Source organism: Plectropomus leopardus, chromosome 19, assembly GCF_008729295.1.
Source record: "Plectropomus leopardus isolate mb chromosome 19, YSFRI_Pleo_2.0, whole genome shotgun sequence".
NCBI classification, from domain to species: Eukaryota; Metazoa; Chordata; class Actinopteri; order Perciformes; family Serranidae; genus Plectropomus; species Plectropomus leopardus.
The window spans coordinates 5,325,988-5,353,700 of NC_056481.1; the positions used below are offsets into that span (position 1 = coordinate 5,325,988).

The following is a 27,713-nucleotide window of genomic DNA, read 5'->3' on the forward strand; positions in this document are numbered from 1 at the left end:
CAGGGCTCGAGGCGTGAGGCTTGCGAGGCATGAGGCAGCAGGGGAAAAGGCTCCCTTTTCATTTGAGATGTAAAATGGCTCCTAACATGCTGGCATTTCCCCTGACAGCAACAAAGGCTACTGTCTCCACACATCTTATCAGCCTTAGGAACAACTAAAAGTTCATAAATGTAGATAATAAAAACCCAGAGAAGAGGAGACAGGTTGAACTTGCTGTGATACTGTAGCAGTGGGTGGTTAAAGTTGCTGAGTAAATCTAACAGTACACAAAAATATAACAACATATGAGGCACGAGCACTTACTGTTTCACTCCCTCGCTCTCACAGGACTGCTGGTAAATATTGACACTATGAACAGGCACATACCGACTGTGATGTCAACAGTGCGTCTCGTGAATTGTGATGAGTTGAGTGTTGTGTGGAGAACAATGGGCAACAGGACGCATGATGATGAGGTCATGGTGCACACGGACAACACGCCAAACAACAGAGCCAGTTGTGATCTAAAACATCACACTGACTCACAGAACATGAGGATATCCGACTGACGGGTGCGTCCTGTTCTGGAGTATGAGGCTTGTCTAACAAGTCGTTCAAGATGTGACTGGAGGATTTAAAGTATGACAAGACTGCAGCTCTTCCTACGTCACTCGCAAATTAAGTTTCTTGGTGAATCCCTGCTCTGTTTAGAAAAAAACAGGACTTTCGCCTCTTGTTTCACCTTCTCTGTAACCCTCTTAACCTGGGGGAATAGACTGTGCATGCTCGCTAATAAAGCGACTGACAGCATGCACGCTGGCCACTAACACTTCCAGACTGCACCTGCCAGGACAGGACCATGCCAAGTGATTTTCCAACCTGCCAAGTTTACTAAGAGCCTATAAGGCTACAACTGCGATTAAACAGTGATTACAACACGTTAATTAGCTCATACATTGTTGGGCTGATCCCTACTTAAACTCATAATAACTGACTGAGACAAATCTGTTGCTGCATATGTTGTTATGATATGTAAACACTGTGAAACTACAAATATTCTTGTATAATCTACACATAGGCATCTGTTCTTGATTGTACAGATTTTTAAATAAGGCTCTTTCTGACGTAGATGTGGTACAGTGTTGTCATCACAACGTAGGGTTCCCAAACATTTTGAGGGACAAAATTTCCAAACTTTTTCATGACTTCTCAAGGACCCACACTGTTTTTCTTGCCCCACTTGCACATTTTTTTCCCACACATATCAGATTATATTCAAACATGATTTCAGATAACTGGCATACACAAAGGAAGAGACTTAACTCAAAATCAACCAATCCCTGTGATATCTTTACAACCTTGCACTTTTTTTTTCCAGTTATTGCAACTTTTCTGGCATATTTGACCTGTCATCATAGTTTACCTTGAGTTTCACCCATCATAGCAGTTCCCTGCATAATGTCACTACACTTAAAACTGTCAAACACTTTTTTAAAAAAAATAAATTTTAATTCGTCCTACATTTAATAAGAAAAAACCCTGAAAATATGCACCTCTAATTTTTCTTTTTAAAGATGCTGCAAAATTATGCACTTAAGGCCACACAAACCCCCAAAAAACCCGCAAAGTCCTAGAGATACTGATCACTGTACTATTATTAGGAAGTCAAACAACTGCACAACATAAAAACTATTATCTTAAATCCACTGCTCATTGCCTTTCCGGGAAAGTTTAAAAATAAGATACTGTTCATTAATTCTCTTCGGTGATTCTGTGAGTAAAATGGAGTTTAAAACATGTTTCAATGTGTCATTTAAGATTCAAACTGACTGCCTCAGTGTCTGTATCAATGAGAATGTAAGTCACTGGCAGCAGGAGCAGCATGTGGTGTTTGGGAGCCAGAATTAACGGTCCTGATGAGCAGAGCCTGTCAGATTAATCTTATGTGATTTCTCTTTGCACAGATTAAAGCTAATTAGTCCATGACGATATTTATTACATCTAATCCTTTCTGAATGGGAGGAAATCGGTCTAGTCTAACATCTAGAGTTCGTTACAAACTGAAGCCGTCAGAAAAACTCACAATGATGTTTTGTTACAACAAGGACCTGAAACGTGAATCGCCGAAGGAGGAGACAAACACTGCAGGTGATTTCATTCATAAGCGTAATTGCTAGTTAAATGAGCGAGCTGAGTGAACTTGTGTGGTGCTCAGTGGAAAAAACAAAAATAATCCCTATCAGATGTATCATATAGAGAGTGGGAGAGGCTACATCACTGATAAATTGGCATGAATTTCATGTTAAGCATTATTAGTCAATTCTGATGCTTGCTTATCCTGTCTTGTTTACTTCCTATTTAATGGAGAAGGAAAGCTGCAAATCCTCACGTTTTGCAACCTGGAAACAGTAAATTTTTTGCATTTTTGCTTCATAAATGGGACATCCTTTACGTTAATCATGCCTCTGGAAGAGTGGCCTGGGTACACGTTAAATTGCCAATTGGGTACCGTAATGGGTGCATGCCTGACACGGGCTACTCTTATCCCTCTGACAACAAACTGACAAAAGACGTCTTTGTTTTTGTTAATAGTTTTCTACACTTATCGTGTGCCACACACAACAACACAAACTTCAGAACCAAGTAAAAAACCCAAGTCATGTTAGTTTATGTTTATTGCAGAATTTCAAGAGTGTCTAAAGTCTTCCCAATTGCTGTCCCCAGATCAGTATTTCTGATCAGGGGGAGCCCGTTTGTTGCCCTCTAACTCTCTCCTGATAAGTGAATAAGCTCTAATCCCTCTGGACTCGAGATGACTGAAACTATGCAGGAGGGGACTCTACTAAGGAAAAGTAGTGGTTTTAAAGCCCTCTGCTTGATCATGTGGTCCTGGTCTCTCTTTTGTTGCCATGGTGATCACAACTTCAAAACATTAGAGCAGGGAGTAAAGGAGAAGGGGGTCAGAGGGCTGATGGGGAGGCCAGGACCCCCTCTATAGCATCTTAAAGCCTTCAGTCACTCTATAGCTCTGACAATCTTGCATACGCTCCCTGTTGGCATTAATGGACGATAAATGCACATTAACAAGTAATGGCTGGTAGCAACTATACGGGGGCATTAATGGAGATAATATTCCCATATAAAAAAAAAAGTTGGTATGCTGGTGATAATTAAACAACTTTCCAAGTCTTTTGCTGCCTTTGTCCCAACTTTTCGCAATCCTGCTGCAGGACCAAATTCAGAATAAGTGTATATTTACAAAAAAATAAATAAATAAAAAAATGAGTTTGGACATTAACTATCTTGTCTTTGTAATGTATTCAATTAAATGTCAGTCAAAAACATGTTGTTGCATTATTTTTTTCTTTATGTTTTACAGTGTCCCAACTTTTTTTGGAATTGGGGTTGTAACTGTGAAATGTAAGATGTTTAACTTTTCTCTTTTCAAGCTAACAGAAATATAAGTGTTAAATAATTCACCAAACTTATCATTTCAGCACTAAAATACTGTAAAAAAAAAATACATCTACATCTCGTATACACATTAAAAACAACACTGCACGGCATTTAAATTACATATTTTCACCACCCCCCTAATGTCTACAGAGTCAGCTGACTGTGAGCAGATTGTTTTTGTCTGGGAAAGTCCTTCAGAGTTTTAAAGCCCCTCAGTCGGGCAGCAGACAGACGGACTCAGTCACTCCTCCAGCAGGAGGAATGTGCGGGCACACCGGCTAATGAGAGTTAAGACTAAACATGGACAGACTTAGTACTGGTCAGTGAGGACGGGGCGACTCTGCAGCCACTGTTTTTCTGATGTCTCATCACTCACATTGCCTCATGCTTAAGCGCAGAGATTTAAAGTCATATTCCTCCTGCATCCAGCATTTCTCTCCACAGCAGCCAACAGCAGCAGCTCTGGGGATCTGCTGTCACACCAAGGCTTCGGGGTTTTATCCTCGAGCTTTCAGCTCTGACACTTTTATAGAATTACTCACAAGAAAAGCAGCACAGGGAATATCTGCAAATGCTGCAGTTTTTAAAATGTGATCGCTCTGCATAAAACTGTAGAGAACAGTTATGTACGTACACTACAAACTAAAAGCAAACACACATTGCAAGGTGCACACTAGAGTTCATTTTATAACTGCATATTAAGGCTGGATACTGTTTATAAACCAGTACCAACACCAGTACCTTTTAAGTGACACAGATACCAATAGAATACTTTATAATACACTTTTTTCCTACTTCATATAAAATATGTCTAATGGAAATGTCGATTTCGCATAGAAATCCAATTTATTGCAAGGTTTTTACACTCACATGAGGTGGTATTTCAGGCAAATTGAAAAAGCCATATTTTGCAAAACTGCAGTGGAAACCCCTTTTTCTCTTTTATAGGTCACATGATGCTATAGCTTTGTGATGTTGGTAAGAACTGGCTCCCTCAGGCATGATGCAGCAGGCGCTTCAAGAGGTGTTATTGCATCACATAACTCTTCAAAAGTTGAGCATATCATCCGGAAGTTCTGTGAAATCATGGGCTATAACCTCTCAGAAATCCCTTGCCTTTCCATTATCGCTCTCAAAACACAACTACGTCGCCTTCAGTTGGAAATAATGACGTCTGGTGCGTTGGCTGCATTAGAAATAAACCTGCTAATGTGTTGAACATCCATCGCCATGCTTCTTGGAAACTTATTATGAGGGCAGAATACTCATAACTTCACTCAGTGGAAACCCAGTCATCTCGCAATTGTGTTTTATTGACATTTCGAAAAAATCTCTTAAGCTTTTGCACAAATCTGTAGTGAAATTTTGAAATCCTGTTTTTAGGATAAAAAACTACCTACATGTATTGTAAATTGCTCTGTGCTAACAAGAAATAGAGAGGAAACCAAAGCTAGAATTGAAGCATATCAAATCCAGATATTCATTGAGCCAGACCCAAAATGTCCTTTTTTAGATGTCTTATGCTGTGGTGAAATGGGAGCTGTAACAGAGATGAGAAATCCATATGCTCAGATCAATACATTTGAAGATTCTTGCTGATATTTCAGTCTACAACATCTCCCCGAATATGAAAAGTGAAACAGAGTCTGGCCGGAGATCACAGACTGACAACCAGGTCACTCCAATCACAGCAGTGTATTTCATTACACGTACGGCAGCAAGTCAAGATAAATGCTGATGACATTCATTGGCATGCAGGGCAGCCTTTCGTCTGAGATTGGCAATCAGAGACGCAAACAGCATAAAAGCCTTTTTATAGAGGCCGTATTACAAAGTTACAGTATGCACGGTTTACCAGCCCTGCCCTGCAAGACTGCAACGTCACACAAACCTGCTTTGAGACAAACTGAAAGAGCACTTCACTAAATCCCTCTTTGTTAGCACCACGCCATAAACACACAGCCTCAGAGGTGAGAGTCTAAAAATATTCCCCACACACACAAGGCAAAGTGTTGGGACTGAAGGGAAAAAAAACTCTTTATACTAGCCCCCATCACCGAGAGCAACACCACCTCTGACTCGAGGAAGACGTGGAGAGAAAGCGACAGAGTGAAAGGAAGGAGAGGGTGTCTCAGTTTTCAGCAGGGAGCGTCTGCATGAGGGAACAAACAAATGAGTCTGGAGATCCCCTCCTCCACTCTCCATCTCTCTCTGCCCAAACTTCTGAATCCCACTCCCCCTCCCATCTCCTTATTCTCCCCTTTTCTCTGGAAACTGGAGCACAGAGAGAAAAGTGTAACAAAGCTATTTTAGTTTTGTAGACAACCTACCTTTGCAGAGGCAGACACCTCACACCCGAGACACTACGGTCACCGTGCCAAATGTAACTGTCCCCAACAAAAGCTGGATTATTTTTACTGTTTAGTCTTGTAAATGTCAGGACATAGTGGCAAGTGCTTGAAGTGACATCTATAAACCATCCAAAATACTGAATTTGCGACCCTCTCAGTCAAATTGCTAAAAAAAAAAAAAATGTTTTTGCTTGGTAACTAACTCAACAAAAAAAATATTGTCTAAACTTGGCATTTACTTATGTGGATCAACTTCATCGACTATTTGTTTTGGCACTAATTTGGCATATATACAAATACATACAAATTCTGCAGTAAAAGAAGAACTGCAGTAAAATAATATTTTTATAAGATATTCCTAATAAACAAAGGTTAAAATAAATTAATAACATAATAAACTAAGTAGCTCCAAGAAAAAGTGGCAAGTGCCCAAGGTGACTTCTTCAAAAATATTATATGTACAATCCTCAAATTTGAGATACTAACAATGCAAAAATGTTTTTGCTTGGTAAAAGACTCAAATAAGAAACTGATCGTCAAAACTTGGCAATTACTTTTGTGGACCAGCTAACAGGTTAATTGTTTTGGCACAAATTACATGCACCTTCTCTGGCATATCTTGTGTCTTCTGCCTTTCTCGGACATTTCTTTCTTGGAAATCTATACTCCTTACATTTGAGTTGCATAACATAATGTTTTTGCTCGGTAATTATGTAAACAAAAACTAAAAGTCACAACTAAACAAGTAACTTAACAAGTAACTTAAAACTTTGCAATGACTTCTGTGGATTGATGAACCAGTTAATCAGTTTGTTCTGACACTAATTACATGCACCTTTAGCGCCATATCTTGATCTGTCTGTAACTCACTATTGTTGCTGCCTTTCTAGGACAGGGTTTATAATGAGTTTCCTAGTAAATAAAGGTTGAATAATAATAATAAAAAAAACATTAACTCTTTGGTTAGAATGATCATGCTATATCATAGACTAAGTAGCTCCTTTGGATGAGCAGAAGAGGCGGCTGCAGCCCACATAAAAAGAAACCAGTTGACTAAACAGACATTTCTCATGAGGCCCTGCAGGTTTGTTTGAATGCTGCACTGAACACTGTCAATGATTATACTGAAAGAGAGCAGAGGCCTCCCACCACACACACACACACACACACACACACACACAATTAATCAATCAGTTGTCTGGTCTATAAAATGTCAGATAATGGTGAAAAATGAACAACCCACAGATATTGAGTTTACAGTCATAAAAAGTGAATAAACCAGAAAATATTCACATTTAGGAGGCCAGAATCAGAGAATTTGGACTTTTTTTTCTTATAGAATTATTCAAACTGATTAATCAATTAACAAATTAGTTGGAAATTAACTTAATAGCTGAACATTAATTAATTAATCATTGTAGCTTTAAATACACGCATTTGTCCTTTTTTTAATGAGCAGTGACAGAAGAGTCAAAGTTAACTGCTTGTCATTTTTCTTTAACAAACAAGTATTTTCATGATCAGCTTATCTGTTGGTTATTTTTTCCTAAATGATTAATCATTTCATCTAGTAAATATTTCAAAAATAATGAGAAAGTGATGGTTATTTCTAAAATTAGCTCCCTTTGGTTTACTTACAGTCTCGAAAGTATATCATTTTCAAGAATAACATTAAATTGTCAAATTTGAATATGCCATTTTTTGCTTCAAAATCAAATGAAATGATTAATTGGTAATCAAAATGGTTGCTGATTAATTTTCTGTCAATCGACTTAACCATTTATCGATTAATCGTAACAGATCTAGTTATCTACATGCAATAAAACCTGCAAAAGTTAACTTACACATCATCATGATACAAATAACTCCACAGAAAGTGAAACACAAACCTTCCTGTCACCTTGATTGCCACTGTAATAGAGTTAACTTCCTTTTTGTCCAGCGTTCCTCCCCTCCCAGTTTCTTACCCCAGTTTGGTCCCAGCATATCTGCTCTGATGTCTCTCCAGCTCCTTCTTATCATCCCGCCTCGGCTCCTTCAGCGTCTCAGGTTCAGTCGGCTCAAACATTCACTGTGCTCCTGTTCTCCTGGATGTTTGGCTCTGTTTCTGATCAACCCTCCGGAGGAAAACTTCTCTAACCCCCCAGCTCAGTCTCAAGCCAAATGCCGCCAATGTGAATGGGAGCACAGTCCCCTCCCCTTCCTCTCCCTCTTGTGCCCCCCTCCTCTGCCTCCCACCTCCTCCTCCTCCTCCTCCTCCTCCTCTCTCTGCAGCCCAGCCTCCCTCTGACAGATACACCTCCTCTCTCCCTGCTCCACTCCTCCTCTTCCATTTCCTTTGACCAAAGAAACTACACTCTGCAAAGTCCTCCGCTGCTTTTGTCAGGCAGTAAAAAGAAGAGAAAGGAGAAAGAAACGGGAAGCCGGGGAAAGGCGAGCTGTCAGTTAAAGACCATTCCACTTTTTCTGCCCAATTCAAGTCGAAAAGAACGGAAACTAAAAAGAAAGCGTTACTGCGTGAGGATATCATTTCACTTTAAAAAGTCTCCATTTACCACAGATGAGCTTTTTTGGCTTTCAGCCTTTTCATCTGTCAAAACTAAGTCTTCGTCTAAGTGCATGAAAGACAAAAACTAAAGAAGATGTGAGTGCAAGAGGAAGAAAAAAGCTGAGAGATTTAAGACAAAGGCGAAACAGGTGGGAACCTCAACCTAAAGTTTAGAATAAGAAGTATAAAAGTCTTTGATTCTTTAAACACTGCAGCCCTGATTCTCGTCTGTCAATCCGATCTAAAACACAGACGCACGTCAAATTTCAGTTAATCACTGAGCCAATTCTTAATTAAAGAAACTGTCAGACTGAATTAAAGGAAGTAAATCTGTCAAACTTCAGCACTGATGGATCATTTGAAGAGGCAGAGCTGGATGCTTGCCTAATTTACATCAAGTATGGCTGTGTTTGAAATAATTTGCTGAAATACTGGCGACAGCAAGTATGACATAAAATTCAATATGTAGTGCTTTCACACTGCCTAGTATGTAGATTGTGTGTAAACAAAAAATGCCTGGACGTATACTACATTTGCAGAAATTTCTGAGCATGAAATGTGAGCTTACTGGAGATACTGAAATGCCCCATAATGCATTGTGTCCCTTGGGAGATTTTTAGCCAGCATAGCCAGGTCAAATTTCGAGGTGTATATTTATGAGATAATATGTCCTGACTTTGTGTATACTGCTTGCATCAGTATGTACCTTTTCAGCACAGCTGCAGTACCTACTAAAAGTAAAAAGAGAAAGTGGGTGATCCGAAACACACCCACATTCGATGTCTTAATTAGCTTTTGGTGGCTAATGGTAGCCAATATTTGCAAACCTTGGGTAAATATTGCTGTTTTGTATACATACTGAGGAAATTCATCAATGTTATCACTGTATTTAGGATTCTTAAACTGGCTGTAGCCTCATTCGTTTTATTAACAAGTTATCTAAACAAGTTATATTACCTTAATAGGGGCCAGGGCTGTATGCTCATTTACAAAATCAGAAGACGTGGGGCAACATTAGCATTCACCTTGAGTTTTGTTTCTGGCCACTTGACGAATGTAAGACCAATATTAACTCTTCTTTTAGCTCTGCTTTGGTCTCCAGTAGCTCCTGGGGGAAATATCTGGTTCTTTTTCGGGAGCTTTTCCTCGGGTGATGTGAGGGTCTAAGGGCAGATGGATGTCGTACACTGTAAAGCCCTCTGAGGCAAACCATATTTTGTGATAATGGGCTCTATAAATAAAATTGACTTGACTTGACTCACAAGTTGCTAAAGCCTAGAGTACAAGAGGATTTCACCTAAAACAACTGCCTAGTGCTGCTGGAAATTATGTGTTCAAAAGCAATGATAGTGAACCAAATTGTTAATCTGTGGATCTGAAACCCAAAACAATGAGCTTAATGCTGAAACGTCATGTAAACACTTTCACATTACATGAAGTCATTTGATCCATTTTTAAAAATAAGATAATTGATTAGTGTAGTTTTAAGAACCTCTTTGATAGGATATTTGAGTGTCTAACATCCTGAGTAACCGGTGGATCAGCTTCCAAAAATAGTATTTTCTTGTGACAGTGGCAGCATCGAGCCTCTGCCTTGACCTGTAATCCACCATCTGGCCAAAATGAATTAAAAAAAAAATAAGAGAAACAAGAGAATGAGACGGTGCAGTCAGAGCTCAGCTGCTCAGCTCCGAGATGAAAAGAGGGGTAAAGTAGGGTACGAGAAGTAGGCTATGCCCTGCCACCGCCTTACACACACACAAACACAGATCTGTCCCTCTTTCTTTCTCTGTTCGACTCTCTCCCTGCTCCTATAACTGGGTCACACTGGTAGGCACAAAGTTTGTCCTTGAAGTAATGAGACATAGGAGAGGGAGTTCAAGGTCCTTCTTGGTCACGTCTCAATGGGAGGTCTGGAGAACACTGAATGTGCCACAAGTAAAGTCCCATTCTGCTGCAGTCAAAGCAACAGAAACCACACTCAGTTGGAGTCCGAGATTGGACGACAAACACCATCAATCAGCCACCCCGAGGCCACCAGTGCCGGGATAAAGAGGCAGGCTGCAAATCACCTCTGTGAATGCCACCATTAACACTTCCTCTTTACAGGCTAGAGGAGGGGGCAAACATGACTCAGCCCCTTTTGATGGAGCTGATTTACAGGCTGAAGCAGCAAAGTAAAATGACAACTCTGTGGCTTCCTTCGCCTGTCTGCAGGAAAGCCAAGGAAAAACCATGAAGCAAAATTCCAGTTACAACACAGAATTCCAGTGTGGCTTTGCAGTAATGCTGGGTACATCTGTCTGGTGGTTTCTGGTTTATCCTCATAAGTCACATAATGTTTATTATCCTACAGAGATACACAAAACGGTTACGAGTGCCATCTATGGGCCAATTTCTGGTGAACATTAAAAACGGCTCCTCAGAAGCCGCAGTTCTGGTTTATCTGTATCTATAGCGGATGCCCAGCGGGTGGTCATTCATCATAGGCTGAGCTGCCGTCTCTCTGCGGCCTGTCAGCCTGCTTCCTTCTATATTTTCATAACAACGCCTCACGTCTGGGACCAGAAACCGACAGAAAGCTAGGCCATCCATCACTGTCCGTGCTGCCTCTGCGTGGGGACATCACTCCCTCTGGACACTGCTGCTAAAAGTGGCCTCGACCAGCCGGCCCTTTGGACCGCTTAGCTTCCAAAATAATCCACTGTGGCACAAAGCAATCCAGAAACACCTCAGAGAAGAGAATTACTGCCACATGGTTATATGCCCCAGTGCATCAGTCACATTGCACTTTCAGTTTACATCCATGACTGTGAAAACATGGATGCTTCACACACATCTTCCCCCTGTCAGCACAAATGATCTATGCAATCAGCACATTTTCAAGATGAGTGTCACCAGTTCAGTGTCTGACCAAATGTTTCCCTTCTGCTTCCGAGTTATGACTTAGATTAATGGCCAGAAAAGGGTTTTTGCACAACATTATGATGTCACAGTGAAGCAGAACTTTGTGTGGAATTTGTGTGACATTTTGTCATAATTACAGTACAAATTATTGAGCTATAGTCACATTGACCTTAACCGTTGACCACAAAATTTGAAGAAATTCCCTCAAGGTGTTCTTGAGATATTGCATTTACTAGAACAAGACAGATGAGGTCACAGTGATCTTGAACTGTGACCCATGACCACCAATATCTTATCAGTTCATCCTTGAGTGTAAGTGAACGTTTGTGCCAAATTTGAAGAAAGTCCCTCAAGGTTTTATTGAGATATTGCAGTCACAAGAATGAGACAGATGAGGTCACAGTGACATTGAGCTTTGACCTATGACCACAGAAATCTGATCACTTTATCCTTGTGTCCAAGTAAACATTTGTGCCAAATTTGAGGAAACCATCTGAAGGACTTCTTAAGACATTGCCTTCATGGGAATGAGACGGATGCACACTCACAGTGACATTGACCTTTAAAACACTAAATTCTAATCAGTTCACTCTTAAGTCCAAGTGGACGTTAGTGCTATATTTGAAGAAATTGCCTCAAGGTTTCCCTGAGATATCGCATTCACAAGAATGGGATGGATAAACACACCTAAGTATGTAACCTGAAAACATAATGCCTCAGGCCACAGCTATAAGCTGCAGGGAGGCATGATAAAACCAGTGTGAAGTTTTAGTGCTTGGCAGGGGGTGGCTCATCAGTTTCCGACACAAATGAAAACAAAGGAGAGAAAGAGAGAGAGCTTCATAGATTGGACTCTTAGTAAGTCCAGTCATAAATCCACAGAAATGGGATGGCTGTATTGAGTTGGCAGGGTCCCGATTTAGCCACACTCTGATTTACGGTATAATGTGCCAAAGAGATTAGGGTTACGCCTCCAGCTCTGGAATTACAGCAAAAACCCTATCCATGATTAAGATCTGTTCCTAACTCCCACGCAGCAGGAATGTGTTAACATCCACACACAGTGGGATGCACACTGCTGTGCGTGCAGCAACGTCAACAAAGTCTAACCGAGAATTTTTCAGTTTCAGATGTCAGAGAATTAACACAAATTAAAGCAGCAACTTTCCTGCAGTACTCTGAGAATGTTTGAATAAAATCAAACTTCTAGATCAGAGAAAAGAATGGCATCTCTCATTGCACGTCAAGGAGCAGCCAAAAAGTTCTCCCTTGTTCAAATTTAAACCACATTTCGTCCAGAAGGCTCCGCTTACCTGTTAATGACACCCTGTCTTCAACTTCTTAAAAAAGCATGGGGCACAGGTCGCTCGAGCATCCCAGGAACTCACAGGGCGAGCAGATATTCATTCTCTCTTCGTCTCTCCCAGACTGAGGGGATAAAAAGCAGAAAACAATGCATGTTGTTGAATCAGCAGAAGAGAAGCACCGAGACTATGCACTGTGGAGTTGGAAAACCTGAAATGTGACAAGTGTGTTTATAGAAGTCAGCAGGAAAGAGGAAAATCTGAGTCACTACAGCGAGGAGGCTTCACATGGTCAGGACTGAGGGGATTTTCCATGTCAACAAGAGTGAGCCCAAAACTAGCACCCTGTTCACTAAACAAGTATCCCCTGAGTAAAGTCAAAATGTTGCTGATGCCTCCCAAAAATAGTTAATTATTTATAGTAACATTAGGTTTCAAATTTAGACAAATGCAGCTTCCAAGTGGAAAAATACCTGTTGTGGTAATAAAAGAGGAAAAACGTGGATCAAATTCTGCTTTTACATCCAAAAAGACAAAAGAAGGTAAGAAGCACACTGCCACCATCTGGAAAGAAGTACAGAGTCCATCTGTAACTCATTAAACTGGTGTATTAGTGGTAAAGTAATATTGAAGTTTGGAGTAAAAGAGCATGAGAAAAAGATGATGAGAAGTGCCAGAGGTGAGCATACCAAACAGTCATTATTTCAAACTGGCTGTTCACATATTTTAAATTATAGTTGGCACAATCATGTTTTCAGCAAGCGATAGATATCCTGTGAGGCAGAAGCAACTACTGACACTAATAGAATAAATGATTCTGGAAAAGTGTACAGACAATATGTGCTGAACCTGATTCAAACCACTGCTAAAAATGTCCTAACTTTATTCTGCAGTCTCCCATTTCAAGGCCAGGTTTTTCAAGGTGTAATTTGTCCCTCCTCATGCTAAAGTATCAATGAATTTCATATATATTTGTACAACTTAAGTGGACTAACTGTGCCTCAGGAGATCATATTTCCAAACTAGAAAGGTGGAGGTTGATCTCTGCCAGGTGGCCACCCAGACAATTCTTTCAAATTTCTTCTGTAATATATTTTTAATGACTAATTCTATTCATCATGCAGCTCTTACTCAATTTATCTTCTCCTTATCCTTCTGATGTCCTGTCCTTACCAACTTTTCATGATTTAGTTTAGTTCATCTATCTTTTATTCATCTGTTTTTATCTTACCTTTGTTTTATCCCCATATTTTATTTCTTATATTATCTTTATGATTTTTTTGTATATTTTCTAAAACGTTATTCATTTATTACTTTAACTGCCTCTCACGATCTGCCTGTTTTATCACTTTTATTCCATTTATGTGATTTATTCTTGTTGACCTTTTGTGTTTGCATTTTGTTTTTGCCTTTTTGATTGACTTTTCTAGACCTGTCTCTGTTTGGCAAAAGCTGAAACAACAACATTAAACACAACTACAATAAACATAACCTAATATAACATGCTTACTTATCGTGGAAACACAAATATCAGGGACCAGTATTTTTAATTATTAGGTAAAAACCATCAGTCTGTGGGGCAAAAGGTGGGAGCTGAAACAGAGTGAGAGTTGAGTAGCAGCTAACTGGTTAATCTGTATCCTGTTTTATCAGCAGGATCAGGGATGTTTGCTAAAATTAACGTTCCCCACTGCCTGCAGGGTTACTGGAACTGTACGAGCTTTACTTGAACCTAAACAAGCCTTCATCTCTCCCATCTGTGCAAAACATACTGTATTAATATGTTACAGGCAGATGGAAGTGCTGGAGAGACTGTGGCTTCCCACATGTAATGTAGCTCAATCCAGATGGTTTTAAGACAGCTTCTTTCTGTTAATGTTGCACCGTGATTGTGCCAAGACACAGTGAATACTCTGAGCCCTGTAAAGTCATGCCTTTTTGATTTAAAGTCAATCAAACTACAGATAACAAACAGGTGCTTATTTGAGAGGGCCGCTTCCTTCACCTGCTATTCCGTATTGAAAAGGACCAAACAGCAGAGGGAGACATACAGAGAGCCCTGAATGAAAAGAGAGCAGATAAACATTTCATTACATTATTCATATGCTGGACAGGCACCTTCAGAGATGGCCTTGAATGCCACACAACCTCACTATGACCTGACAAATCTTCACAGACAGTTCCTTTGAGGGAGACTTGAATTGCTTTCATGACAGTTCAAAGCTGATAATGAACATATTAACACCTGCAGGTGACAAACACTTCTGTTTGAAATGGAGATTAACTTAACCAGAGACCAAGTGTCAGGATAAATGAAGGAGGGTTTTATGTCCACAATAAGTCCTTCTTTACAGGTACAGATCATATATGAATAGATGAATTAACCCTGAGTATGTTTACATGCACAAAATAGTCTAGTTTGTGCCCTTATTCTGAAAAACAAAATTCCTACAAAGCTGTTTACATGGCTGATAAAAATGAATATTCCACTAACATTCCTGTTTAAAAGCAGCTGTGCTTACTCCAGTTAACGTGTCCTAACATGTCATTTATCACATCAAAATATGGAAAGGTAGAACAGCTATAGCCTCTTGTCATTTTGCTTCTTTGCATTGCATGTTGCATTTGCAACATAGGATTTTTTTCACAGTGGTAGACTTTTTAGACTCCCTCTTATCTTTCATTTACCTTCTTGAAAATGTCGGTGCTGCGACATTTGTGCATATCCAAAAACCTGTTGATAGCAAAGTCTTTCATAAAGTTTAAAAGAACGCGTGTTTCTCTTTCTGACCAGAAATGTGTGATTTTCTTTTGCATGCATCTCTACTCCACATCATTGCAAACTGTGCAATATGTTGGTTTGTGTACAGCATATCCATGACAACAAACAAAGCCATCCGTAAACAGACAAGAGGCCGTGGGACACAAACAGTGGTTATGCGCATATTCCCGTATAGATGGCCAAATAATGCTCACAAAGCCCGCATAATACTGGCATTTTCCACAGAAACTGCTAAATGACCTGCATTCAATTCAGAATACTGTTACTTTTGGAATAATAGGGGAGTATTAGTTTGCATGTACCTATGGATATTTCCCGCTATCCAATATGCCAATATATAATCACTTATTTAGCCGATAACCAATTTTTTTTTCCTTCCTATTTTAATGGTCATTGAGTCTCTTCTGTAAGGGAATTAACATCATATTATGTATACTCTTATTGCAATGGCCTTATTTAAGTCAAATTAATTTGTTGTGCAAAATAAGAAAAATACTTTAACTTGGGGTTAATTTTTTGTTCATGTTCAATTTGTCCAGAAAACTGTTTTGGATGTTGGTAAAAATCAGCATGTTGGCAGATTCCAATATTTCATTTTAAAACCACTATTTGTTGATATCAATGACATGCCAACATTATAATGCATCCCTGTATGTAACTGTAGCCACTGTCCCTTATTTACTCTCCTTTTAGCCCTGTTCTGCAATGCTATGAAAAAGATAACTGTATACAGCCACCAGGAATTCATAAAAACAACAAATTCAACAGCTGGAGATTTACAGCCTAATGCCATTTATAAACATTCAATATTATTTTGGAGGCACGCATATTTGAACATTATGGCAGTAAGTTTACAGCTACAGTGCGCAGTGGTCGGGTGGTTACATTAAAGAGGAAGGAGGTGCAGAAAATAAATTTAGATACCTATTGGGAAGGGCAGTGTAACAGAGAGGAAGAAATTGGGATAAATGAGGTCCAGTGTTTGCCAGGCTTTCACACACACTCTCTCTCTCTCTCTCACACACGCACACGCACACGCACACGCACACGCACACACACACACACACACACACACTATTAAGGAATAGGGTGGTGGCCCACTTATCCAAACACTGCCACCCCACAGCACTTAGGTTTATTATCCTAATGTTCAGCCGTGTGCCAAAGGTTTTAGACAAGTTAACAAACCCAAATAAGAGATGGAGGAACCAACACACCCTGAACAAAGGCCGTTCAGAAAAAAGGGAAGCAGTGTAGCATAAAGACACATTGTAGTGACAGACGTGTTGACAGTACTGTACTCTGAATATCTGACACAATTATAAAAATGCATACCAGACTATTCCGAACAGCTAAAAACATGCCATCCATTTTCATTTTGCAGCACACACTTGGTTGTGTGGGGCTGTGGTAAAGAACATAAGAGCATATGTGCAGGGAAAAAAACTTGTAGAAAGGACTGGATGCTCATACAGATGTTAAGTTTATAGGAGAAAATGGGCAGAGGGTGCAATGAATCCGCTGGGAAAACTGGCATGTCTGCCTCGTCTGGACAGTGAGAGATAGCCCACATGGAAAGCATCACATTCCATCTTAAACAGCACAAAATCTGTGTGTTTTTTCACAGACATCCTCATTTAGGTTCATCCAGGCCAAACCTCAAACATCCTCCCACATAATAGAAACCTACAGAGAGAAAACTCCATTTCTACAGTACTGAGGGTGAGGAGGAGAAAAGGCAGGACCAGGGGTACAGCTTTCAGTGAGGAGGTGGGTTAAAAAAAAAATACTGCAAGAACTAAAGCACAATATGCAAAATGCTGTATCCACAGCCTTACTCCTGGAAAAAACAAAACAAAAAAATGATCATTTTTAGAAATTATTGGACACAAAAATATGCTATCGGTGATCTTAGTAATTATGACTCAGAAGATAAATAAATTAATGGTATAAGTGGCTGCAAGAGAGGCTGGGTTGTACTCCAGGTTGTGTAAACAAAATATGGTTTATTTCTTTTACATTTTGTCATTCTTCTTTCTTGTTTTTTGTATTTGATTGTTTGATTTATGAATACAAGGAAGCCTGCACAGGAAGGTAATAATGTTTTTTCTGTCAGCTACAATGGAGGAGATAAAAAATAAATCAACACATAATGAAAACAGAAAAGTCAACAACAGGCTGCCATGACTATTATGTTAAGTGTGGATGGATGGATGAACTGTGCATTGTTTGAGTACTCGACATCTCTTGTCCTCTAATGCACAGGCTGGACTGACGGCCCTCCACCTTAATTTCTTCAGACTCACTCTCCCTCCGCCCGCGTAAGCCCTTATGCAACGCTATGACGCAGCGACTGCCCGACCGTGCATCCCACCACCCACGGAGCTTCTGATCTGCACCCTCGTTCTTCCCTGCCACCTCCTCACCTCTCAGTCAGCCTGCCTCCCACCACACGGTCATCCTCTCCACTCAGAAAGCTTGCCTTTAGGATTCAGGATGTCTTCTCATATTTATGCCTATTAGTGCCTGTGTTTAATGGAGAGTGTGTTTGTGTGCTGTTCATCTCATGGCCTCTCAGCAGGAGATTATAACCGGGGCAGAAATCACACCGAGCGAGAGGAGAAATGTATTTAAAAATACCCAAAACAACCAGCCTCAGGGAGGGGTCGCCCCAATTACACACTGTACCTCTGACTGCAAGAAAACTCAAAGGAGGCAGACAGTTAAAGCAATTTTGTAAGACTGGTAAAACTTTTTATGTTTTACTCCTCAAGGCTTCCTGATGTCCTAATCTTCAGAGACAACAAAGGACACAGGGTGAATTATTACCCTGGGTCATTAGTTTCCAATTAAAAAAGCCAAGTTTGGTATTTGACCATCTCTGAAAACCTGTCAAGAAGAAAAAAGCAGCAATATGACCTTGTTATGTGAATAAAAGGAGGAAATTAGCAAAAAAGTATAGGAAAACTGAATCAGAGACTGAAACAATCGAGTGGGAGATATGCATTCGCCTGGGGTATTCCCTTCAGCTCGTGGTGAATACCCAGCATATCGGATGTAGGTTTTCCTTTTATCTTATTTTATTAATTATAATCATTGTTAATTTAGTGTTTTTCAGCAGTTTTTTTTGTTGCTGTCCCTCAGAATGTAAAGAACACTGTTATATATTAAAGTTAAAGAAGAAACAAAGTGTGGTAGAGAGGGAAATATTTTAACAATAAGAATAAGTACAGTTAAATTGTGTCTTATTTTCATAATATTGTCCGTTGTTTCTACTGGTTATGATAGATCTGTGCTCCCCAAAATTGCATGCAAGATACAGATGATTAGACAGGTTATAAACAAGCTAACGGTTTAGCCAGATTCTGCAAACTGCCTAATTCAATTAAAATCTAAGTAATTGTGAAAATCCATGACGTTTTTTTCATAACTGTGGGAACCCTGTATTTACAGACTTGGTGTATTTATTTTACTCTTTGCCTTTGTTTTTTCTCACAAATAGTTTAAATTGACCTAGGGGCTTGTTTAAAACCTGTTTGACTGTCTGAGAGGTCATGTTTCTTACCCCATCGAATTACTTTTTTGCAAAAACTTCACATTCTCCACATGTACATGTATGCCTGCATCATCTGCTATATGGACTTTATCCACTCATATTGTCAAATTGTGTTGTATATTCTTAACTTTTTTAACTATACTGTGTGCCTTTTTATCTTAATGTTGTTTAACTTAACCATTGTGCATATTGTATCTTCATATTGCATTTTTTATTATTATTATTATTATTTTAGGATGTCTTTTAACATCAGGCATAGGACACAGATGAAATCTAGCTTCCCAGCTAACTTGGGTGTATTTAAATTTGTACAAATGTGGATTAATGTGCATTGTCTATTCTTAAATAAATAAATTACAAATTACAAGTAAACAAGTAAGGACAAAACATTTTTGGCCAAAATTACAAAAAGAAGTTGTGTTTGGTTGGTGAGATTTTTTACTCCATCTCAAACTACTGACCTGTTTGTTTTTTTGTTGCTGTGCTTTCTCGTGTTCCTGACCGCAGTCTGTGAGAAAGCCTGTGGGCTACGCCACACTCGGAAGGTGTGAGATGGATTACAGCAGGACGCAGAGCAGTTGACACAGCTGAGGAGTAAGTGAGTGGGAAAATGATGATGATGGTGAGAGAGGAGAAAAAGAGTGTGAGAGCCGCGAGGCAACATGTAAAAAAAGAGGAGAGAAGCAGGAGTCAGAGAGGCTCCAGGCGTGTACATCAGCACATATGGGCCTCCCTGCAGCAGCTGTGAATGTCATGATCACACTAACTACCTCCGCCAATCACAGCTGCTCACGGGAACAGGGCATGTTGTTTTTCATGCTACTTTTAACGAACGTCACACAATACACACAATATGTTCTGTGTAAAATATTCTTCAGACACAACTTACTTCTGGGCCAAACGTAACAAACTTGTGCCCCCGTCCTCTGACTAATCCTAACGTCTGTGCCCATGTTATACAATGTTTGCATTTTAAAGGCACTGAGCTAAACTGTTACTTCAGCCTGCTAACATGCTCACAATGACAATGCTAACATGCAGATGTTTAGCAGGTCTAATTTTTATCATGTTTACCATCTGAGTTTAGCATGTTAGCATGCCAATATTTGCTAAATTCTGTGCTACCTATCTGCCCTTGTTGAATGTGTTTCTGAGGGATATGCAATTGACAAAGACATTTTTTTGTTTTAAAGAAATTTAAATTTTAGTAAAAATTTAATAAGCACTTAACACAGAGTTTAGCTAAGGCTGACAATAATTAAAACATTTTTTTGGAGATTTTACAGAATGAATCTAAATTGATAGATATGACACTGAATGTCTTCTGTGATTATTTATCCTTTTTTCTGTGTTGAAAACCATTTTGTTAGCCATCTAGCCGCCTCTGATGTGAAACATGAATAGGGCATCACCAAAGTTAGGATTCATCCTCTGGTCTCCTTGAATGCATGTATAAAATGTCATGTCAGTCCATTGAGTAGCTGATGAGGTTTTTCAGTCCCAAACAAAGAGGTTGTCCAAATGACCAGCAGAGCCATCCTTGAGCCATGCCAACACTAAACTGCTCACTAGAGGTCCAACCAAAACTATTGCAATACAAATAACTCCAGAGTCTACTTCAAAGTTATCCTGGATAAGAAGTATCCCCCCTCCAAGGCCCCTTTCCCCCTGGTCACAAAGTAATGTCAATGACAGCAACTTTGCTGTGAAGGCAGCAAAGTCCAACCGCTTTGGCATCTTATCTGCGCTGTTTACAAAACTGTAAATCTAATCAGTGCTGCAGGGGTTCATTAGGACCCATTCATGAAGTGGCAGCAGAAAAAGATGCATTGACAAGGGTCAATAATGAGAGGGGGAAAAGAGCACGCGATGGGGAGAGATTTGAAAAAATGAACGTGTGTATAGAATAACAGGAAGGAAGGTTATTTTATTATTCTACCATCATCAGTATTCAAGGGATGAACACTGTACTTTTTGTGGAATGAAAAACTGCACTGCTTGAATCATTTCCACTTTGCATTATAGTCAGAGAGAAAACGACCCTGAATACATTTGAAAGTAATCTGTGGATTTTAAGAGCCAAATACAACCAAGAAAGGGCAAGTGAATGAGACTGAACTGTGATGCACCAAGTAGTCGACTGTCATTCTGTCTGTGTCAAAGTAATGCAGCATTCACATGGAGTCAGGCAGACAGTAGACAGCAGGCGGGATATCATTTCAGTGGACAAACGGTGATATTAGGTGAGACCGACAGAGAATATCTGCCACGGGCAAATTCGACAATGACTTGACATTACTAGAATAATTAAATGAAATAATTAACATATAATAATTCTAATTTTATTTAATAAAATGTATTCCATTCTTTGTAACCAATATAGCGTCGCCATTGCAACCATAGACTTCTAATATATATTCTCTACATATGTGATAAAGACGCACAGTCAATTAGTAATCATATGAAACTGAATAAACATCAACATGAATGCACTATGAGACTGTACAGAATATGTTCTGTTTCTGTAATGAGATGGTGAAATGGCTGATGGTAGTTAATGTACAAGAGAAGAAGTTTCAAAGAGGAAAAAGACATTGGACTTGTATTAAGGACATGAAAAGTTTTAAAATATGTATAGTGCTTGTTTTGTTACTGTGGTCTTTATGCATTAAAATAGGGCCATTAGTCTAAGATTTAGGAAAGGAGTTGACAAAATACGACATTTTGGGAGATAAAAGATGTCGAGAGATTAATGACCGCTGTGCTCTGTACCTGAAAATTAGGCCGAAGCAAAAGTCCCATGAGGTCGGACCAGAGAGAATTAAGTGAGGTCTGTGTGTACTTGTGTGTGTGTTTGTGTGTGTGTGATACATGTGTCCCTTAATCCTCTAAATACTTTCTGCATTCTTCAGATATTCATGATCACAGACGCCACCCGCTCGGGTCAGGACAGACACTCATTAGACAGACAGCAAAGAAAAAAACAGGAGTCCTGACCTGTTCCCAGACTCGAGGATTAGGGGTCTCTGAAACCTTGGTCACAGCCTCCCAGTGCCCTCAGACAGCTGTGCCGTCCAGCTGTGCACAAAACTCTGGATAAGAATACCAAGCCAACCCAGGAGGGGAGATAAGGTCAAGACTCCTGTCTGAGGTTAGAGGATGGGAAACAACTGTAGATCACTGTTGGAATTGAAACTGCAAAATATTTCAATTTGGCCTCAATAACTGATCAATCATTTGGTCTATACAGCATCGAAAAATAGCAAAAAAAAGCTCATCACAAGTTTGCAGAGTCCATGGTGGCCTCTTGTTATTCCAAATAGTCTAAAAGTCAAAGATATTCAGTTTACTATCGTTGATAGTGAGAAAATATTCACATTTGAGAGGCTGGAACCGCTTTTTGCTTAAAAATTACTTTACTACTAAACAATGACTTGACTCATTTTTCGGCTCTAATTCTAATATAATATTGTGATATAAGACTAGATTAACAGAAGAAATTTGTTTTCATAATACTGTTTCATGCGACTCAAACTTCTCAAACTGCTGTTGACAGACAAAATAACTCATGACGAGTTCAGCCTGTGCTGCGTTTGCAGACTTGCAAAAAATGTCAGAATTAGCAGAGGGGGCACAGAAGGATTCAAACAAACACATGCAAATTAAAACTGATTTAAAGTTGGCAGGTTAATCAAATCAGAAATATGCCAGCCAAATCGGACTTGGCTGTTCAATATGAATATTTGAAGATTTGTATTTTTCTTCCATAGAAAGTTCAAAAGTTTGAATAAGGCTCAAGCGTGATAGTGACATTCACATAACATAGTGAACATGCTAACGAGGCTAACAAAGGGTTGCAAATATGCAAAAACATTTTTTGCCAACACTAGATATCAAACAAAAGCCAGAGAGTGTGGTATTAGGTTGCTGTGAGCTGTAAATTTACCACTTCTTCACCTTATGATGCCATCACTCTCTCCCTCTGTGCCACTGCATGCATGTCCACAACTGCTGGTATCAAAGAGTAGCTTTGAAAGTCAAGAGCACTCACACTGCTGCAAAATCTGGGGACCAAATTTACCCAGACTACAACACACCGACTAGCTAAAAAAAAAAAAAAAAGACTGCTCAACTCGAAGCAATCTCAGTTGACTGAGGAGTCTCTGACTGATGATTTGAATCTCTGACTTTCATGGGCAGTCCGACAGATATGTGTACCTAGCGCACAAGGGTCAAAGACTGAAAAAAAAAACTGATTTGTGTGACTGACAACTTTATCAGATCTGATCTAAATCACTCTGTTACACTAATCCTTTCTGGTATCCCACATAGATATAAACTAGACAAAGATCTTTTTGCTCTGAAGAAAGGTGAAGTTAGGAGTGACAGTTAAGGCCAACTGCACTCACTCTGTTTTGTCAACATACTGCATGTGTTGTGGATTCAGCATATTACCTGACTTGTGACACTACAGCAGATCCTTAACAACCAGCAGACTGCCAACTACACAAAAAATCCTGCAAACAGATACAAATCTACACACAGCAAGTCTCTCTTTAGCAGTATTAAATTTAGAGCTACATAAGAAATTAAAGTTTAAACCATGATGTATTCCTTCCTAAACATAAATAAGCCTGAAACCTATTTTGCACCACTGTTTAGAAATCCTCCCAGCATCATTATTTTGGGATTCTTTTAAACACTGTGGTGTGGGAAACTGTGCAACATCCCTAATTACAGCAAACAGCAAGTGACAACAGAGTAAACTCAATACAATGAGACACTACATAAACAAAGAAACCCACAAAACACTAAATCAGCATTTCATGTGACATGACAGGCACTCTGGAAAACTAAATACAAAACAGAGTCTTCATGTTGCCTGACAGCCAAACACCTCCCACTATGTCCCCATTGTTGTCTTGTCTTCTAAAGTGTCTCTCTTTCTGTTTGTTCTTAAAGACGGTTTGTAAAGCCGCAACACAAAGAATGGAGGGACTTGACCTCCAGTGTAGTGGCTCAAGGGCAAAAATTTAACAGCAGGCGCATGACGGTGAGGTATCACTTACAGAAAACACATTATCTATTATGAAACAGGGGCTTTTAGACTAAATACTCACACCTCAGTCCCTGTCTTCCTGATTCCACAAAGTCAAACAGGAAGGTGTGTTTCTACAAATAGATAATTAAATATTAAACTCTGCACATAAGGACATACACCAATATGAACACACATGCACACTCTCAGATATACTTAACCCCTTACACCAGCCTAAATATCACACGAAAAGGTGAGACAGTGCTACCTCAGAGAATCTTTTGATGATAATGGCTTCAATCTTCGAGGCAGCAGGAGTATGTACGTATTTGCGATCTTGAATAAGAAGCAAGTATTTTCTATTTTACATAAGGGAGTGGTGCAAATATGCAAAGTCATCTCATGTCTGCCAACTCAGACATTAACAAGATCTAAAACACAAAGCAGGTTTTAATGCTGATGGAGGAGCACAAAGGGGAAAATATTAAAAGAGGAAGTGAAAAAGAAGCTGGTGGTACAAGTTTGTAAGACAGTTTGACAGCTCGTCCTACATTTAAAAAATTATTAAAAAACCCATGTCCTCTGCAGAGTCATTTGACCTGGGTGTGAATGCCGATTCCGCGCATTCTCGTTGCATTAAAAAGCCAGCAAATGACGCAAATGTTTACATCAATGCAAAGACACACACAGACACAAAGTCATACCAGGTGGCGATGCAATGGACTCAAAAACGTGAATTTCACGTCTTTGCGCAAGTTGGCATTTTTCAACTTGACCGAGAATTTCGCGTGAGACTGCGTTGCGATAGCCTGTCAGTTGAGATCATCATGATGTTACTGAGATCCAGAACGGAAGCACATAAAGTTGCACGGTAAGCTCTGAAAAAATACCTTTGTCTTGTGTAAGCTATTTTTGTTGAGTTGCTTCTTAACAAAATGCTCTGAGTAATAACTTGGTCTTTTATTGCAGAAAAAAACAACAAAAACAAAAAACAAAAACGTCTTGGTTCATACTTCTTCAGGGCAGGTACACTCCGTGTTTCCGTCCAGCTTTCTGTTGTATTTCACTGCAAACATCGTTTGCATTTAGCTGCCTCTCCTAGCTGATGTAAGCATGATCACTGCTGTTGAAGGCACACTGCTTGATGCAAAAAAAAAATATTGCATTTGGTGTGAACAAATGTCTTTTCGTGCAGTGGCAGAGATGACTAATAAATATTATTTAACTAAGGAAATGTCTCCTCCTCAAAGAAACTACATGAACAGATTCAAACAGGGGGTCCACGGGGATGCAAATTTGTTAATAAATTAATACTGGATTCAGATGAGATAAAATGCTATCAAACTTCAACACTAAACATGCAGACTTATAATATTGCTGGCATGTAGAAGACAAGAAGCTGGAAGAGCTCTGCTAACACTGATGTGCTGACAAAGCAGTTCCTCCGAAGATGTTTGAGCATGCCATGTTGCTTATAAAATCACTTGAGACATTATCAATGCAAATAAACCGTGGCCTCCCACTGTCAAGGCACGTAGTCCGCCCTTTCCCAAGCCTGCTGAGGTAAGTGCTTGACCTCTGTGTGCGTTTAGGCTGAAGAAAATTTGAATACAACATCCTGTAGAGCTGGGGGTTGACGGCTGGAGCTGGGCGCGTTATTCTGCTGCTCAGTTTGTTTGCTCTTCTTTGTCATGTCATCATCTCACTCCAAGTATGTAGCCTTTGTTTACAAATGAGGCAGCTGCTGCACAATAAATAGACGAGGCTCTTTTTTTAGCCTCATTACTTAAATGAGCCCACAAGGGGATTGTTTTTAGTTTGTATAAATACACTACAGAGCTGCTGTGCACGTATGCGCCATAAATCCCTCTTAATAGAAATCCAATTTACCAACAAGCAAACTTTTGTGAATTATATTCCAGTAATACACAAATGGGGGAGCTCTGGTCCCACAGTGCACCTGGCAATGTAATAATGCCATGAAAAAAGCCTCTGTGGCAAGCCAAAGTGGCTGCAGACAGCGTCAGACGGAGAATGCCATTCATTTTAAGAATTCACATATGTTATTGCTGCGCCCCGAGGCAGGGCAGCCAGTACTTGTGAACCACTTTCTCTTACATACAGGGTAGAAAACAGACCATAGATTGTTTTGTGTTGTCACCAGGATGTAAAATCTGCCACTGTCCCCACAGACAAAGAGTTTTAAGATTTTTGTGAGCTCTTGCACCCAAAAATATGTCTAAATTCTGGTTCATGCTTGCCAAAAGAGTTAGAATATTAACCCTCTTTTGGAATTTAGCATTTTTAGCTCCCACAAAGTCAGCATCTTTATTTATTGGCTATGGAGCAGCAGACCCAGATTTCAAGTCCTAAATGATGCTACAAGTTTAAGGACTTCTTTGAGATTTATCACCAACACTGACCAAACTGTCCTAAACCAGAAAAATAGTGTGTTTTTATCAAAATCAGAGGCGACTGCCTTTAACGATCCATTGTGTATTTAGTCATTTTTGTTATGTTCATTTTCACTGTTCACAGTTTCCTGTTTATTTATATAATTAACCCTCTTTTGGAATTTAGCATTTTTAGCTCCCACAAAGTCAGCATCTTTATTTATTGGCTATGGACCAGCAGACCCAGATTCCAAGTCCTAAATGATGCTACAAGTTTAAGGACTTCTTTGAGATTTATCACAACACTGACCAAACTGTCCTAAACCAGAAAAATTGTGTGTTTTTATCAAAATCAAGAGGCGACTGCCTTTAACGATCCATTGTGTATTTAGTCATTTTTGTTATGTTCATGTTCACTGTTCACAGTTTCCTGTTTATTTATATTTTATATATATATATAATTTATTAATTCTTTTATATATTATATTTTTATATATTTTGATATTTAATCTAGGTCTCTGTACATGGACACCAGTTACAAATAATACTATACTACAATTTACAGAGATATTTAATGTGTGAATTAATGACTCATAATAAAATAACATTATCAATGCAAGTATAATCACCTGGCATGCTTTATAGTCAAAAGACAGCATAATATAACAAGCATGTTTTCGTCATTAAAATTGGAGGAATTCTGGCCAGAGGAAGATTTAGGTGGTTGCAATCTGTAATCCTTACAGCTAGATGCCACCAAATCACCCGAAAATCTAACACACTTCCCCTTTAAATGAGTGGCATTTGCCTCCTTGAAGTGTAAATGCAAAGTAGGGCTGCAAGAAACGACATTTAAATTGTCAATTAATTCGTCGATTATTTTCTCAATTAACCCTTTAAAACCTGGATCAACATTAGTTTTCTTTTACTGCGAATGAAAAGGCAATCAGCAACCTGGCATTTAATGTCCCGCAAATTGCAAATTGCAAATTGAAAAAAAAAAAAAAAAATTGTAAAGGGAAACAATAAAATGATGAGAGAATCATGACATGATCAAATAACTAAGGACAAATAACAAGAAAAATATTTATAATTATTATAATTATCAGATAATTATAATTATTATAATTATCAGATAATTTTTATTTGTATTTACTATTTTATATCATGTTTTTTCTTCTTTTTTTGCAGGTATTTCAGGTGATTTTCTTGTTTTTTTTGTATTTTGGCGTTGTTTCTTTAAGTTGCTCATTGCCTGCTTTCCATGTTTTTGAAAGAAATCGAGACAATTTGCTCAGGTTTTATAGGGTTATAAATACATATAAGTATTTCCTTAAACCCAAGATTATGTACTCAAATATCGTTTTTTGTCCACAGCCCAAATATATTCAATTTAGTT

The 27,713-nt window shown here is 39.1% G+C and overlaps 1 protein-coding gene across 4 annotated transcripts in view; it reads right to left on the reverse strand.

Annotated features, from left to right (window-relative positions):
* Positions 1-27,713, reverse strand: part of LOC121959320 (leucine zipper putative tumor suppressor 2 homolog) — a 39,269-nt gene that overhangs the window by 10,590 nt on the left and 966 nt on the right. For 2 of the 4 annotated variants that reach the window (XR_006106894.1, XM_042508573.1), the window contains exon 2: positions 12,555-12,669. The gene's annotated coding sequence lies outside the window, so the exon portion shown is untranslated. Of the gene's footprint in view, positions 1-303; positions 383-7,753; positions 7,917-12,554; positions 12,670-27,713 lie in introns of those variants that run through there. The other 2 variants (XM_042508574.1, XM_042508575.1) reach the window with 2 other exon arrangements.